Below are 16,225 nucleotides of genomic sequence, written 5' to 3'. Positions count from 1 at the left end.
TAGAGGTTAAAATCCCATCAGACTTTTTCACTGTGTGCAGCCACTGATACAGGCAGGAGGCTGGGAATTACCTGATGGGCTCTGGTTACAGACTACTGACACAGTCAAGGATTGATTTCATTTCATTTTGGCCATCAGAAAGTTTGGTGTCTGGTTTCAGTCACGCAATTATAATTTAAAACTCCAAGTATAATCCTATGGAGAGCAGCGCATTCAGGAGAACTCATCTCATCTTCATAAACCTGAATGAAATCACAGAATCATAGGATCACGGGAGGGCTTGGGTTGGAAGAAACCTTCAAGATCATTAAGTTCTAAACACCCTGCCATGGGCTGGCTGCCCACTAACCAGCTCAGGCTGCCCATCACCCATCCAACCTCGCCTTCAACACCAAGGACAGGCATCCACAGCTTCTCTGGGCAGCCTGAAATGGAAGCAATGAGCCACATGTTGAAGATACTCAAACATTCATGACTGTAGAGAGAGCCAAATACTCCATACATATTGCCTGCCTGGTCAATGGTATTAAAATCCCAACAACAGACTCATCCAGCTCACTGAAAATGGTGTGAACATGGCGAAAAACACCTTCCTAAGATCCAACCTAAACCTCCCCTGTCTCAGTTTAAAACCATTCCCCCTTCTCCTATCACTATCCACCCTCATACACAGCCATTCCCCCTCCTGTTTATATGCTCCCTTGAAGTACTGAAAGGGCACAATGAGGTCTCCCCGCAGCCTTCTCTTCTCCAAGCTAAACAAGCCCAGATCCCTCCACCTTTCCTCATAGGAGAGCTGCTCCAGCCCTCTGACCATCACAGTGGCCCTCCTCTGGACCCACCCCAACAGCTCCACATCCTTCCCAGGCCTGGACACAGTGCTGCAAATATGGCCTCACAAGAGCTGAGCAGGAGGGGACAATCACCTCCCTCTCCTGCTGGCCACCCCTTTTTCAGTGCAGCCCAGAACACGCATGGATCTATCTTTTTCATACGGATATTCCCATAGATGTACATATATATACCACATCTACACCCCCACAATCTGCTACAACTCCATAGAATTATCAAGGTTGGAAAAGACCTATAAGATCATCCAGTCCAACCATCACCAATACTTCCCAGTTAAATCATAGCCCTCAACACAACATCCAAACTTTTCTTGAACTTCCCAGGGTCGGTGACTCTACATGAGAGAAAAGGGCACACAGATAAGGGATTCTGCATTTGCTATTAGCAGGGGTGGGATGAGACCGAGCACTGCCCCAGCTCCTGGGATAACGCAGAAGGGCTGAGACCTTCCAGCTGCTTCCACCCAGGGTCACACAGCAAAGCCGACCCTGCAGGAGTCTGCATCATTCTTTGCATGGCATTGCTAAGAGGAAGATCCCCCCCCTACCCTTGGCTCTACACTCCAGCTGCTGTCTGCCATCTGTAAAGCCACCACAGCTCTCCTACTGGAGTTCCCATCTGCACAGTGACAGCTTGGTTTCTTCTTACTGTCAAAGCAGCCACAGCCTCAGTGCTTCTAAAATCTCCCCTTTTCAGCTGATTTCCTCTTTCTAGTGGCTGGGCAATTCCTCCCTCTCACAGTCATCCCTCTGCCCCACTCTGTGCCCACAGACCCACAGAGGGCACACAGAGCCAGCCCTGTCCCAGCAGCTGCTGCTTCACATCTGACAGTCTCAGGAGCTGAGATCCAGGCCGAGACAGCAATGCCCAGACATGGTTTGTAGGACGTTTGTGAGAGGAAATAGGGAGGTTTGTGATTAAACCTGCCCCCTAAGGAGGAAGGCAATGCTGCCTGCAGCCCCAGCAGGCATTACAAAACATTCCCTAGAGTCCCCATAAACTCCCTTTACAGCCCCTGCACAGCTCTATAGAACAGTCTTACAGAACTACCTCTAGTAGAAGCAATCTCCACACAGAGATCCTTTCCCAGTGGCACTCAGCCCTTCAGTGGGGTCTAAGAGAGCTGCAGCCAGACTCAAACACAACTGCTCACACAGCTCAGCTGCCTTCACCTGTGCTCCTGACGCTGACACATTGCAGCCCCACATCCCCCTCTGCCCCCCCACAGCCCCACACCCCCCTGTCCTCCCCGCAATCCCCATCAGCCCATCCCACCTCAGTGCTGCCTCTGTCTCTTCTCTCCTCTCCCCGTCCCAGCGCCGGCCTCCCCCGGCCTCCCATTGGGCAGCGGCAGCTCCGCCGGCTCCGATTGGCTGAGCCGCAGTGCGCGGGAGTGGCCGTTGTGGGGGGGGCAGAGGGGGATGTGGGGCTGCAATGTGTCAGCGTCAGGAGCACAGGTGAAGGCAGCTGAGCTGTGTGAGCAGTTGTGTTTGAGTCTGGCTGCAGCTCTCTTAGACCCCACTGAAGGGCTGAGTGCCACTGGGAAAGGATCTCAGTGTGGAGATTGCTTCTACTAGAGGTAGTTCTATCAGACTGTTCTATAGAGCTGTGCAGGGGCTGTAAAAGGAGCTGAGGGGGACTGTAGGGGGGATATGGGGCTGTGGTGGGCCATAGGAGGACTAGGGGCTCTAGGGGACTCTGAGGGTGTGTAGGGGTTGTGGGAAGCTATTGGAGGATATGGGCAGGTCTGGGGCTTGAAGGGGTGGTGTATGGAGAGATAGAGGGTTGTGGGGGCCTTAGGGTGATATGGGGCTACTGGGGGCTGTCGGGGGCAAATATGGGGAGAATATGGAGTTGTAGCAGATTTGGGGGTGTAGGTGTGGTATATATATATCTATATATATAGATCTGTCATTGTCTTCATTCGAAGAAATCTGAAAATTAGGAGTCCCAGCTGATAGTAAAGACTACCCAGAGGGATGGGATGACCATATGGACTGTAATGAGGATGCATTAGAATGTGTGATAAACACTGTAAAGCAGCGTTGCTCCGGGAAATGGCCCAATACGACACAGAAGCAGCTTTAAATATCTTCCAGTCACAAGCTGTTCATATCTAATGTCTATTTTACCCAATGTTTTCCAGTTCCAGAAGCAGAGGATGCCTTTATCAACAAGCAGAAGGTGCAGAAGGAGGTGAAGGCTGCACCAACTGAAAATGCCACGCTGAGCTGCGAGGTGGCCCAGGATAAGACGGAGGTGAAGTGGTACAAGGAGGGGAAACTGATCACCTGGTGCAAGATGTTCAAGGTGGAGTCAGAGGGCAAACAGCGTCGGCTGGTGCTGAGCCAGGTGGAGAAGAAAGATGCAGGGGAGTACAGCTGCAAGGCTGCTGGCCAGAAACTCACCTTCAAGATTCATGTAACAGGTAAGACAGGTGTTGTCTGAAATACAGCAGAGAACAGTCAAGTAAAATGTAGTTTCTATTATACAGTGATCCAGTTGCAGTAGTCTGTGCTGAGGATTTTTCCCTATACTTGATTGCCTGGGTTTGTAGAAAGTATTTGGTTTTAGTCTCGCACAAAGTGCTGTTTCAGTCTGTCTGTAGAATAATAATTACTGATATATGTACAATGGAAGCAATATTCAAGATATTATTCAAATCTCTCCTGTGCCTGAGATCCCAAACTGTAATTCCTGTTCACCAAAACATTTGACTAAGCTAAGTATGTGCAGTGAGGCTGGAGTGCATGTTGTGCGTGCAGCCTTTCATGGCAGGAGAAGCAGGAACTTCTCCTAGTAGTACACTGCCTTTTTACTATGCCTTTATGTTGGAGGCTGCATCTGGATAGGTGAGTCTGCTCCTCACAGTAAGAGACCTGGTAGAGCTGACTATTCCCAGAGCTCAAAGCAAAATAGATATCTGCAAATCACACACAAAGAACAAAGGACTGCGTTGGTGAGCATATTTCCTTTGTGCCTTTGACAGTCACAGTTGTGGCAATGGTAGAGGCCATGAGGAGTCTGTTCAGGAAGCCAGGAGTACTGTTCTGGGTCATGAAAAGGCAGCCAGTGGTTTGACTATCACACGTTTATGTGTTTTGATGTTTCACAGTGGGTCTTAAGTAAAAGGAACTCAGGTTTTGGTTGCCTGCAGGACAGATGTTCTTTTGGGTTCAATATGTTTGCATAGTGACTTGCAACCATGGGACTGGTGTTCAAGGACCCTCTTGGTTCCTTCAGTTCCTAGGTTCTTTCTTGCCTAGATTTGACACTTAGTTTCAACAGAAGAGCTGATATTCTCTAGTGAAGGCTATTAGTTTGGGCACAAGTGGTAACCTAAACCTGTTCCAACTGGTATATAAAGACCTGCAAGATGCTCACATGTCAGTCCCTCAGTCAATACTTTTTCTTTTCTTCCCTCAGAGCCAAAACCTGTGTTTATAAACCAGGAGAAGGTGCAGAAAGAGGTGAGTGCTGCCCTGACAGCAAGTGCCTCCTTCAGCTGTGAAGTAGCACAGGATCCAAGCGAAGTAAAATGGTACAAGGATGGAAGACTGCTTGCCTCCTCCAGAAAGTTCAGAATGGAATCTGTGGGCAAAACACGGCGTCTGGTTGTGGAGCAGCTGGAGAAGAAAGATGCTGGAGAATACATCTGCGAGGCTGCTGGCCAGAAGATGACCTTCAAGTTGGAATCAACTGGTGAGCATTCGCTTTGGGAGCACTAAGCAGCTGTTTATGTGGCTTAGAGGAAGAGGAAGTGAGCCATGCCAAAGGGAAGGTGGTGTGGTGCAGGAATGCAGTTGAGATCAAACCCAGCAAACGTTTCCAGATTGATGAGGAAGGGGTCAGAAGAACTCTGGCAATAAGAGGGATCCAGGCTGAGGACGAGGGAGAGTACTTCTGTGAGTCCAGAGATGACAAGAGCAGCATTAGCATCACCCCCAAAGGTATGTCTCTGGAAATGAAGGCTGACAGTGTGGAAGGATCCTTGGCTTCCCTCATCAGCCATTACAACACTGCAAAGCTGAGTTCATTTGTGTGTTTATGCTGTTCTGTGTTAAGAGCCAAGTACAAAATTTCTTTCTCTCAAAATAACTGTGGAACAACTGCTTCTGAAGAGCACAGCAGTTAAGTGGGCAAATCAGCATTCAAGGCTGGAATTAAGCATCCCAAATGTAAGATGGGATTTTTTTTACCCCTTCTTTGCCTCTTTTCTTCTTGCATCTTTGTAGATGCAAGGAGGATCTCCTCTACAGACAGGGGATGTGAGTGTGAGTTATGGTGATCACTTCCTGCGAGTCATAAAATCTGATGCTTCCAATAAAATCATTGACTCTGTTGGCTCTTTGAAGGTGCTCAAACATAAACGAGCTCATACACTTAGGGACACATCTTTTATGTGCTCCTAAGTGGTTTCTTTTTCTCCATCAGCTCCCAGGGTGGTGAAATTTGTTACGAGCCTCAACCACGTGGCTTCTGAAGAAGGCAAAGAGGCTGTGTTCAAGTGCACTGTTTCTCCCAGTGATGCTGTGGTCACCTGGTTCAGGAATGGTGTCAAGATTGAAGCCAGTAAGAAACTCGTGATCTCACAGAAGGACACCAACCACAGCCTCACCATCACCGATCTGACACTGGAAGATGCAGCTGAAATCTCTGCCAGTGCTGAGGGCGTAGAAAGCACAGCCAATCTCAGAGTCCGAGGTAAGGGGCTGTAATGCCCCATTGATAGGCTGTCACTGGTGCTGTGGTTTGTGGGTTTCATATTGCCTTTCCTCTGGTTATGGTGACGATATGGAATTTTGCTTCCTTAAGTAGGGTTCCCCTGAATGCACTGGCACTGGAACCACCATTTAAATTCTTTATAAAAAAACTGTTTTGTGGATTCTCTGTGTTCTTACTGTTATTTCTTCACATTGATCAGAGGCCTCAGTCTCATTCAAGAAGAAACTGGAGCCTAAAACTGTTGAAGAGAGAGAGACACAGTGACCCTGGAGGTAGAGCTGAGCAAGCCTGCAGAAGTCAAGTGGATGAGGAACAGCATTGTATTGAAGGCCAGTGAAAAAACAGAGATCAAAGCTGAGGGAACAAAGCATATCTTGATAGTTAAGGACATCTCCTTTGCAGACAGGGGCTTTTACTGCTGCAAGAGTCCTGACGACAAGAGGCAAGCCAAGATCAATGTGGAAAGTAAGTGGAATGATTGCAAGGTCTGTAAAGACACTGGATGTGATTTGAACTTGGATTCAGGTCTTCTCTATTATCACAGTGGCTACTGCCAGCCCTACATGCCATGGGGGCAGGGAGACACAGCCCTGGGCTTGGACACCATTGTAATGCTTGAAATAAGGTGAAAGAGAGGGCGGTCTTCCCAGCAGCCCTCAGCCATGTCATTGACATAAGCTCTTAGCTGATTCTCCTCTGGAATTTCTCACTCTGGTGCAGTCTGTTTTTCTTCATCTGTAAGGCTATTAGCAACCTATTCCCTGCTTATCCATCTGTTCTTCTCTACAAAGCATGTCTTTCAAAGCATCTCTTTATAAGCAGTCAGAGTTAAATGAAAAAATAAAAATAAAAACACAACAGTGCATCTATCTATGGATGCTTTCCTTTCAAGTAAGCTAACGGTGTCTCAGCTGTAGCCCTGTACTTCTGTCCTATTTCCTGCATCCTTTTGTCATGTTTGCTACGGAATGGACAAGGACAGAATTGAAGGTCTATCTGATTTTTGTCTACAAAGCCCCTGCCACCAATTGCTGCTGTGTAGGTCATCAACAGGTACTGAAAGGCTTGATAGCAGGCTTTGAGTACATAAAAGGCTCTTAGAAAGTGGAAGCAAACAATCTGTTCTCTGTGCAGAAATAATGGACTTCAATTGCAATAACAAAGATGCAAGTTCTACAACAAAAAAGCTTTTTAATGGTTGGATGACTGGATAAGTCATTTGGAGGGGCTTTGAAGCCTTCACTGTGGGTTTCAGGAAAGGTTAGTGAAATATCTGGGGCACAAAGAGCTGAGCATGTCCTGGAGCAATGGAGAAGGGCTGGATGATTTTTGCGGGTATTTTCAGCCGTAGAATTTTGTGTTCTGGTGGTGTCAGTACATTCTTTTGTACAACATGGACGGGTTGGTTTGTTGCATTGGTTCAGACTTTTGTACTAGGAGCTCAGCAGTGGTTAAAGCTCACACTTCTGCAAAGTAAACAAGCTCCTGCAATTCGTCTCTTCTCTGTTTTAGCTGTGGATTAGCTTGACAGTTCCCTTCCATAAGCTTTATGGTTCCCTTCTGTAAGTCTACTTACACAGACTGAGTTGCTTAACTTGAAGTCTTGCTCCAGGATTTTGAGCATATTATTAGCAAAAATATCACAAATAATTTCACCAACAATTCTCCCCACCTATATGTAGCTTTCCTTTTTTTCACTGGCAGGTTTTACACTGGCAGATAGGGTGGGCATGTAGAAACAACCTCACCTTAATTCTCACGAAGCTCTGATTTCTCTGACTGGCCTTTGTTTTGTGATTCTGCATGCATGCCCTGTAGCTAAAGCCTGGATGTCTTCCCCAACACCTTCAGTCTCCCATCCTTACTTCAGTTACTCCATTGCAAATCTCTCTGCTAGTCCAAGAGAGTTTTTATTTTACCCCTGACCTTTAACTGAGTTAGTTCCATTAAGTGGCTGAAGCCCTAAGTGATCCAAGGTGAAGCATGATCCAAACTGGAATTTAGCTAATTGTAGTAGGGAATCCAAGCCTTAATGAGACGAGTTATTTAAAATATGTGTCCTCCATCTAAAACAGCATTGAACTCTTGCCCTGGTTTATGATAGAAGTGAGAGTTTAACAGCAGAAGTCTGAAGTTATGCTCCATATTTCTCATCACTCAAGAGAATATTTGAATATATTAATTTCTTTGGCTGTGTTAGAGCTCATAATGAGGTAAGCTGATGTTCTTTAAATGCTCGGAGTCTAGCAATGTGGGGAAGTGGACTGCTATTTGCTGTTGAGCTTTAGGCTAAGAAGCCTGATATTAGAGAACCGTGGACTTCCCCTTTCACTTCCCCTCTCCTCTCCTTCTTCCTGGACTGATCCCTCATGGTTTGAGAATGATTTCAGAGCAAGGTAAATGAGGAATAGCCATGTGAAAACCTGTTGTTTTATTGCACTATAAAAGACACTTATTCAAAAGACAAGTGTGTGTTCCAAGCTTAAGTTTGCAGGAGATCCTAGAAACAACTCAGATGCTCAAACCTGTAGTCTGGCTGAATATTTTATTGTCAGTTCTGGTCAGGAGGAGATGCTTGAGTAAGACAAATAAAAGGTCATGGGTAAGTTGGTCCTTCTTGTGATATACTTCTAGGCTTTCATCAGGGAAAAGCTTAATTAGTCCAAATAATTATAGGAGAAACCACACCAAGAACATGAGAGTGAAATTTCAAATGACGTGAAGGTAAATTTTACCTCGTTCTGCCATTCCCCAAATGTTTGTTTCCTTATGACAAGAAGAACTTTGCAAAAGTAATTTTTTTTTCAGTCTTGTGTGCAACACAAAAAGGGGTAAAATCTAGGAGACCACCTGAAATCTTTTTTCCATCTGGAAGGATCGATTTAAGAGCACCCATGGACCTGGTTATGAACAAGATTTCTTCTTTGCAAAGGCTGTTGCTTAATTGGCAGATAGTGTACCTGGGAGAGGAAGAGGGAAGTAACTTGTTTTGGAAGTCCTGATGCTATTCAAGCATTCAAGGCCAGGCTGGATGGGGCTTTGTGCAATCTGGTGTAGAGGGAAGCATCCCTGCCTACAGCAGGGGGTTTGGAACTGGATGATCTCAAAGGTCCCTTCCAACCTAAACCTTTCTCTGATTCCTTTGATGATTCTATTTCTCAGATGCTGGTGTGAAATCTCCAACCTCTCCCCATTGTCTTTCAGTGCGGCAGATGAAGCTGGTGAAAGGTCTGCAGCCCCTGGAATTCCCTGAGAAGGGAACTGTCACCTTTTCGGTGGAGGTGTCCCATGAGGATGTGGAAGGGACTTGGCAGAAGGACGGCGTGCGGCTGAAGCCTGCACCAAATATCACGATGGGTGTCCAGGGGAAGAAACATTCCTTGACACTTTCTTCTGTGACCCTTGAAGATGCAGGACTCATTTCCTTTAAAGCAGAAGGCATTAATTCATCGGGGAGGCTCACTGTGACAGGTATTGGTTGGTGCAAGGTGTGATTATCTGCTCCTGTCCCAGATGACTTGAACAGCAGAACCAGCTTTCCTTCCAGCTGCAAAGAATGTTTTGCACTGGGCCATTGCCACCAGAGTATCCCTCAGATATCAAGAGGATTGTTGTAACATGATTGTCCCTAGCACAAGTAATGATAATGTGCTCAAAACAATAGGTTTTTTTGTTGTTAATGACATGTTCTAGTAAGCATGGAGAGTAGGCACTGCCTTTCATTATTCCTTATGCCAGATGCTCCTAGAGACCTAATTCCCAACTAAATCCACATCCTTCTTTCTCCTTCTCAGAACTGCCTGTGAAAATCAGCAAACCATTGGCAGACATTAGCGTCACTCAGAAGGACAAGGTCACATTTGAGTGTGAGCTGTCCAGGCCCAAGGTGGACGTCAAGTGGTTCAAGGTATGGCATGTAATGGTATTTTCCTTTCTGACTTCTCTGGAAATGAATGAGAGCCTTTAATTTCACTTCCAAGGGATGCAAGTCTGAGCTTTTGCTTGATAGCTTTTGCACTGCTCTCTTTTCTTTATGCTCTTTTACTTGCCCAGATCAGCCCTCTTTGATATTATGTCCTGAGTTCATTTATCAAGTTGAAATGGAAGTTTGTTTTGGGTTTCATGTGAACTCCTGAGGTCTTGCTGCACAAAATATTGTTGGTTGGAGCACAGTCTTGAGCTTCAACTCTAACACAGAAATTCTCAGCCAGGATTTTGTAGCCTTGTTGTGAACTTGGTTTTAGGGTGAAATTTCAGTTTTCTTTGCACCTGACAGTGTGAGAATTTGCTCTGGCACTTTCTGTACCTCCCCGGTGCTCAGCTGTTCCTTCCCTTACTTGGGGATAATGTCATTTATTCAAGGTGATGTCCAAACGAGCTTGTTAACAGTCCTCCGCAGTGCTTTAAGCTGTCATAGGTCAGCCAGAATTTCTGCATGTTCTATAGCCATTCCTACATGTTGAAAACACTGCACTGTGCTTAAGCTTCAACATATGTTCCAGTAAGCACAGTTCCATTAATTCTAGGGGAGTGGGTGAATTAAGCATAGATCTGAAGGCTCCCTTTGCTCAGTGCAGAGATGGAAGGACTCATGGAGATCTGACTTGATATTTTCCCTTGTAGGATGGGAAGGAGCTCCATCAAAGTAAAAAAGTGGGCATTACTTCCCAGGGAAATAAGAGAAGTCTCATTTTTCACAAGTGTGAATATGAAGATCAGGGAACATGCACGTGCCAAGCAGCTGAAGACAAGACATCAGCTACCCTAAAGGTTCGTGGTATGTTTACCTGAATGAGCAAATAAACTGTGTTTTGCACCACAGGAAAAAATGCTTCCTGGGCAGTTTGAGCATTTCTTCGTTAGTCCTTTTGGATACCTTTCTCTTTCTTCTTTATGCTCAAGACAGATTTTCCCTCCTTGTGTTGCACTGGTTAAACCCCAGTTTGTAGCTCATCACCAGGCTCTGAAGCATCAGACTGGTTACTGAACACACGGGTCTGCTGTGCCCTGGTAAATGTCACCTGCCAAAGGGACTTCTGAAAGGATGCTTTTTTCTGATTTCCTACTAGATGCTGTCCTCATGTGGCCACTTGGGTTCAGTGTTAGCATGAACATGAACATGTGTCCTGTCCCATGACTTTGGTGAACTCTCATTTTCTCTCTCAGTCTGCAACCAGGTTGCGTTGCAGTTTCAGTACTGGCTGTTTTATGCAGCCATTCCATTTGTTCTGGTTTAGGTTCTTTTTTTTTTTTTTTTTCTTTTCTTTTTTCAGACATCATTTCTATACAGTAGACAAAGCCAGCTTATTACATTTGATTTACAGTTTTTAGCTTTTGCTGGTAAGCATTTCAGCTCTCGGGCAGTTTTACCGACAGGTTTGAAGAGCTGAAATGGACCAGCCTGGACACGATGGTCTGTTTTTGGTGGTGTAATGAATTTCTGAAGTTAAACTGATAGACCCTGTAATGTTTTACAGTGTATGACTCACGTCTGGCAGAGCTATCACTGCAAGGAGTGTTTATGTATTTAGCATTTGGGGAGGCAAATGGTTGGGGATACTCTTTCATTTGCTTGCGTCTCAGAGTGAATCACCAGTATGTGAACCATCCTTCATCTCCTTTGTATTGCTTTTGTGTGTGTCTGTGTGTGGTTTCCCCTGTGAATTTCATCCTTTCCAGTTATATGGAAGTTCTCTTTTGAGCAGTGAAATTAGATGTTCCATCAGCAGTCATAATGGTAAAGCTGAGTTGCCACGTTATCTGTGTCCTTTCTGTCTGGCGTCTCAATAACTGCTGCCCCACCACAATATCTGCCTAATACTTCAGCTCCATGGATGCCTCCTTGTGCAAACTGAGAGCCTGGATTTGGTGTGCATAGATCTGGGCTTACATCTGTGCTGGTAAATGCACTAGTGCATGGGCTAAGCAGTCCTGCCTCCTGTGCTGTGGGCATTGAGATGGGGCTCCTACAAGCTGCCCATTGCAAGATATTTAGAAACTAATTGCTGCGGAGGTTTCCATCCTCTTTTCAGACTAACTAAAATTTGGTTAGTGGGATCAAAACAGAAGGGGCAGGGAGGGAGAGCTGACCAAGGACTACTGATGGAACAACTATGAATCCTTGGTTCCTCAGGATTCCCTGCATCAGCAGTTGGCAACAGGAGTAAGGGGGCTCAGGAGGACACTGTAGAGTAGTGTGAAAAATGAGCGAAGGGAGTTACTAATTGATGCCTCTTGGAAAGCAGTCCAAGAGTGGTCCTCTTCATAAACTCTCCCCTTGTGTGTGGTTTTATCTTTATGAGGTGTTCATAACGAGTGATGTGTAGATCTCCCTTATCTCATAATGTCTTTGCCTGCCTGCAGTGAATATGCAGGATACAGGATCATATACCAGCTTCTTTGAATTACTGCTCATGTCAGGAGATAAAATCTGCCTATTCTTTGAACTAACACTGGCGAGAGTTAGTTATTCTGGCTACCAAGAGAATGACACAGCAGACTAAACTTTTTCTTTTCCTTCTTTGTCAAATACCTTTTCATCCAACGACGTGTCCCATAGAAATTCAGAGCAGTGTTGGCTGAGGGAAGTGGAAATATTTATCTCCTGCGTGTATCTGCCACCCTATTTAGACATGTCCCTCCTGGCAGAGCACAGAGATTGGAGGAGTTGTATTAGGCACAGGAAAAGAGCACAGGGTTGCTTTTTTTAATATATACAATGTTAGGGTATATATATGATGTTAAGTGTGATGAAGAAAAGGGAGACATTTGAGTTAGCACACTACTCAAGAGTTCAGTCCCCAGCTTTGCCACTTCACTGCTGTACAGTGCTGAGAAAATTACTCCTTACCTCTGAAATTTAGCCATCCAAGTGGTAAAATAGGGATAACAGGTCTTCTTTTAATTAGCTCTTTATTTGCTGTGCGTTAGATCAAGTGCTTAACAAAGCGTCACCATCTAAGTAATCATTCATAGAAGAACTATCACTACTGAGTTAGCCTCTCTCACAGAAACTGTGCTGATCATTATATATATATAACACACACATATATATAAAAAATATATTGATCAATATATATATAAATAATATACATATGTATATATATACATATGTATATATATAATGTGTATATATACGTATGTATATATATAATGTGTGTATATACATACATACATACATACATACACACATATATTTGTTTGTTTGTTTTCCTCTTTTTAGAGCTGCCTGAGAGAACTGTGAAGCCTCTGCAAGATAAGATTGCACTTGAAAAGCATCGGGGATTCCTGGAGTGCCAGGTGTCTCGTGCCAATGCTAAAGTGAAGTGGTACAAAAAGGATCTTGAAATTCATCCCAGTGACAAATATGAAATTTTGAGCGATGGCGTGTATCAGAAACTCATCATCAACGATGCGAATTATGAAGATGAGGATACATACACTTGTGATGTTTTTGATGATAAAAGCAGTGCTCATTTCTTTGTTGAAGGTAAAAATAGTAATAATAATAAAATAAAATAAAGGCAGTGGAATGCAGATAGATTTATACAAAAGCCATTCTCGCTTACTTTGAAAACAAAATGCAAATTAAATGAATATTTAAATTCAGAGGGTTTTTTGTTTTCCCAAAGTCCACCGATATTTTTCTTGTTACAATTATAAGGGCAAGAACATCCTGGAAAATGAATTTATCCTAAGTAGAGCCATTACATTTGAGCTACAGGGACCTTTACTAGGAGAAAACTTGTTGTTCAGAGCTAAGTTGCTGTATTTAACCAAAGTAATTATCAATGTCCGTGTTTCATTGAACCTCTATTCCACTTCGTAATGCGAGGAGTTTGATATCGGGATGGGAAGGTCATGGTTTGATTTGGATGTTGGACTGGGAATCAGAAGATCTGGGCTCTCTTCAGGTTGTCAGTCTTATTGTCTGACTTCTTAACAACATTCTTTTCTTTCTATTATTTTTTAATGATGTTTTAAGGCATTCTGAGCTGATAGGTGTAGTGTTCATGTGCAGTAATGCTGACGTGAGTAAGTAGGGTGATAATGTAAGGGTATTTTACATTCCTTCTAAATCTCTGCTTTCTCTTGTTCCATCCTTCTTAAAGAGCAATCCATTAATCTAGTAAAGGAGCTGTGTGATGAGGATGTGACTGAGCCTGAAGAAGCCAAATTTGAATGCGAGATATCCATTCCTTCTGTGAAACTTCCCAAGTGGTATCTACGTGGGGAAGTCTTACAGGCTGGCAGAAACTTGATTATGCAGCAAGAAGGCACCATCCACCGGCTGACCATACTGAAAACCACCACTGATATGACAGGCACCATTCAGTTCTCAATTGGCAAATCAAAATCCACAGCCAATCTGCTCGTCAGAGGTAACATATCCTGGCTTGGTTTACATCATGAAGATGAAGAATTAATTAACATACAGTCTTCCTTCACTGGGGTCGTTGAAATATTGTGTGTGTGTCTGGAGGGTCTGCTCCATTTCCAGTTCAAAGTCGTTGGACACTAAATGAGACAGCTGCATCTCAGTAAAATATGTGTTTGAATAGTTGTGATGTGCTTACTATTCAGATCTAAAGAGCTGTGGTTTTGTCCTTGGCTATTCCAAAGAAGTCAAATCAGGTGAAATTAATTGTATTTCTGAAGTAGACAAGTTTAAGTTTGGTAGCACCTAAATTTGATGCAGTTTGTCATTGATTTCATCTGAAAGAAACTTCCAGGCTTTTTATCAGCTGTTTTCCCGTTGCAGCGTAAGAGTCTCCATTCACATCCTAAAGTACTTGTTATATTTTCAACTCACTCTTATTTGAATAAAAGCCTTAACTGGGAGCAGTTTAATAAGCACAGAACAAGAGCTGGACCTTGCATTTGGTAGATAATATACAGTATTACTTTATAGAAATGTAGTCAATGGCATTCCCTATAGGCAATCGTTTGTTTTATCTTTAGAGTGGTTCAAACAACCATTGTGAAGATGAAATTAATTGGGATGGAATACACACAAGAGACTTTCCTCTTCTTCCAATTGTCCTCATCCTTTCTTCTCTTCCACCCCTGTTTTGCAGATTACCATATAGAAATCACCAGGAAGTTGGAGGACCAGACAGCTTTGGAACATCATTCTGTCATCCTGTCCTGTGACTTCAGGCCTTCTCCAAAGGTTGTGAAATATTTCAAGGGCCACACACCCATCCAGCCCTCTGAGAAATACAAGATCAAGAGGGATAAGCATTCAGCAGAGCTCAAGATTCTGATGCTGAAGCCCGATGATGCTGGTGTGTACAAGTGCAAGGCGGGAATTGCAGAGACTGAGGCCACGCTGACAGCTGAAGGTATGAGCAGGGAGGGTGGCCTCTTCCATGTCCTATTTCACCTCAGATTTCTCTTCTCTTGGTTGATTTCTGCCATTCTCTCCTGCTAACTTTATAAATGTATAATCTTCACTGAGAAGATTACACAAAGATCATCTAGTCTAACCATTCTACCACATCCCAGTATGCTTTATAGTAACAGTGGTAACAGTTCACCTTGTTTCCTCACAGCCCGCAATGTAGAAGTAACGAAGCACCTGCAGGATGTGGAAATTGAAGAAGAGAGCTCTGCTGTCTTCTCCTGCGAGCTGTCCCATGATGACGAGGACGTGGAATGGTTCCTGAATGGCAACCTTCTTTACACCAACAATTACAATGAAATCAAGAACGCTGGCAATTGCTGCACTCTGACAATGAAGCAGGTTAAGCCTGAGGATGCTGGCACAGTGACAGTGAAGTCAGACAAGGTGTCAGAAAGCGCGCGCCTGAAGGTGATAGGTGGGTCTGATCACAGCCCTACTGGATGTAAGAGATGCTAAGGAGCTCCAGTTCATTCTGTTGTGCATCAGTCCTGCTTCTAAAACTCACCTCTCTGGGGTGACAAGTCATCAGGGGCTTTCTTCCAGTGGAAGGTTCCATTGCAGCAGATATCAACGAAGGAGGATGGTTTTGGTGTCCTGCCAAAGCATTCCATTGCTTTTTATCATCGTTTTACTTAACACAAGGAGAGTTACAAGAGCAATTTCTTTTACTGCTTCAGTAACATGCAGTGTCAATGCTGTTGCCCCAAGGATTTATGACTGCTGGGAGAGATCATTCAGTGTGTGTTTTGCCTCTGGAATGACTAATGACCAGGCTGTGAACAACCTGATCTAGCTGTGAATGTCCCTGTTTATTGCAGGGGAGCTGGGCTAGATGGCCTTTAAGGGTCTCTTCCAATTCTAAGGATACTGTGATTCTAATCTGCTCTCCCCAGCAATTAAGCTCTTTTATTCTATGCGCTCAGAGTTTGAAGGATTTCCTCTTTCTCCTTTCCTTTGCATTTGGTGGATGTTTTTTCCCCAGTATAAACATCTGATGTGTGAAATAGAAGATAGATAAAAGGAGTCAATAAAAGAGGAAAATCAAAAGTGTTCAGCAGCTTATCCTCTTAATCCTGTGGCCTACTGTATGAGCTCTGCTCCATGTGAGGGCAATGCCAGCTCTCCAGCTTTAGAAGAGCTGCATCCCAATAACTTCATATGATATCAGTCCCACCCACAGCAATGCAGGCTGTCCCTCCTGTTCCCTGTATTCTCCTACTGATTAGTTCAGAATTCCTTAAA

At 44.3% G+C, this 16,225-nt stretch overlaps 1 pseudogene; it reads left to right on the top strand.

Annotated features, from left to right (window-relative positions):
* Positions 1–4,228: 4,228 nt before the first annotated feature.
* On the top strand, positions 4,229–14,343 carry LOC146752392 (obscurin-like; annotated as a pseudogene).
* The last annotated feature ends 1,882 nt before the right edge of the window (positions 14,344–16,225 follow it).

This window comes from Coturnix japonica, unplaced genomic scaffold (genome assembly GCF_054131305.1).
Source record: "Coturnix japonica strain WE unplaced genomic scaffold, WE-NBRP24 Scf046, whole genome shotgun sequence".
NCBI classification, from domain to species: Eukaryota; Metazoa; Chordata; class Aves; order Galliformes; family Phasianidae; genus Coturnix; species Coturnix japonica.
Note: the sequence above shows the minus strand (reverse complement) of the source record. Positions and strands in the feature narration are given on the sequence as shown.